The sequence below is a fragment of the Palaemon carinicauda genome, chromosome 23 (assembly GCF_036898095.1).
Source record: "Palaemon carinicauda isolate YSFRI2023 chromosome 23, ASM3689809v2, whole genome shotgun sequence".
NCBI lineage: Eukaryota > Metazoa > Arthropoda > Malacostraca > Decapoda > Palaemonidae > Palaemon > Palaemon carinicauda.
In genome coordinates, this window is record NC_090747.1 from 13,885,428 (window position 1) to 13,887,927 (window position 2,500).

Here is a 2,500-nt window from a genome sequence, read left to right on the forward strand (position 1 = left end):
GAACGATTTATGATGTGAATAACTCTAAGAGACACACACACACACAAAAAAAAAACAATATGAATACTAAAGCAAATTAAAGTTGGAAATATTCTATCAATACGTAAGAAAAATGAATGGACATGGGCACGACATACAATGGGAATTAAAGATAATTCAATTGATGGACATCAAAAGTAATTGGGGGCGCCCAAAGAGACTACAAAAGGAGCAGGACAAGAAAAGAAAGACGAGGGATTGATAAGCTAATCAGTTTCAATGTGAAAACTGCCACAGAAACGCCACAGACAGATGGCAGTGCAAGAACATATCTGAGGCCTTTGTCCTGTTCTAGACAAGTTTAGACTATGATGATGATGGTGAAAATGATATGTGAATGAGGATCGTATGTGCGCTCTTTTTGTGCGTGTGTGCGTGTGTGTATTTGTGTGTGTGCAACATATATATATATATATATATATATATATATATATATATATATATATATATATATATATATATATATATATATATATATATATATATATATATATATATATATATATATATATATATATGTATATATACATACATATATATATATATATATATATATATATATATATATATATACGTGTGTGTGTGTGTGTGTGTGTGTGTGTGTATGCACACATACACATATATATATGCAGAAGAACCGCAGGGAAACTGAAAATACGAAATATAGCTTAAGTCCTGACTAGTTTCGTGATACTTCTTCAGAGGACTGATTTATTGAGAGGGGTTTCTTTACATTTTATAGGTAAAGCAAATGTATGAACATACATATAGAGATTTAGAGAACAATGACACTCCCTTACCAGCTACCTGGGCTTGGGTCAGGTGTTAAGTAGGCGGAGTCCCCAAGCTCATTAGACACCTGCCAAAAAGGGTCATTTATAGTGGCGGGTAAATTCTTGTTTTTCAGTACAGGTTATTTTTATGAAAACACGGTAGCCTTATATATATATATATATATATATATATATATATATATATATATATATATATATATATATATATATATATATATATATATATATATATATATATATATAAGCAAAACATACACATACATACATATACATATACATACATATACACATACATATGCACATATACATATATACTCACACATACATATATATACACATACATATATATATATATATATATATATATATATATATATATATATATATATATATATATATATATATATATATATATATATATATATATATATATATATATATATATATATATATATATATATATATATATATATATATATATATATACATACATATGTACATATACTTCTATATACATACAACATTAATATCATAAACATATAATCATGTATATATCAATACTTATATCTAGCATAACACTATATAGTGCCAATATACTTATGCATACTATATAAAATAATTGTACCCTTTAATGAATGGTAGCTTAGGTCTAAATATTAATTTCACAGCGACGTTAATTATTCACAGCACATTCAATTCTACATTAAGTGGTTAATGTTTTTTTATATAGCTTACAAATCTCTTTAATTATAAAGGCGTCGAGTTTATACATTCCATGACCAATATTCAAGTTGTTTTCAAAGGTTTCTTTTATGAAACTGGACTCTATAATGTTTCTTTCCACTAAGTTATTTGAATGACCCAATTTCTTTGCACCTGACCAATTAATGGTGTGATTTTTATCTCTAGCATGAGCAAGGAACATGTACATATGTACGTATGTGTATGTATATATATATATATATATATATATATATATATATATATATATATATATATATATATATATATATATATATATATATATATATGTGTGTGTGTGTGTGTGTGTGTGTGTGTGTATGCATATGTATGTGTATATGTATGCATATGTATATGTATGTATGTGTATGTTTTGCTTATGTATTTATATAGATAAGGCTAAAGTGTTTTCATAAAAAATAAACTGTACTGAAAAACAAGAAATTACCCGCCACTAGAAATGACCCTTTTTGGTAGGTGTCTAATGAGCTTGGGGACTCCATCACATAACACCTGACCCAAGCCCAGGTAGCTGGTAAGGGAGTGTCATTGTTCTCTGAATCTCTATATGTATGTTCATACATTTGCTTTCCCTATAGAATGTAAAGAAATCTCTCTCAATAAATCAGTCCTCTGAAGAAGTATCACGAAACTAGTCAGGACTTGAGCGTATATTTCGTATTTTCATTGTCCCTGTGGTTCTTCTGCATCTGAGCATCACGTTTTCCTGTGATTTTTATGCATATATATATATATATATATATATATATATATATATATATATATATATATATATATATATATATATATATATATATGGATATATATATACATATATATATATATACATATATATATATATATATATATATATATATATACAGCATATATATATATATATATATATATATATATATATATATATA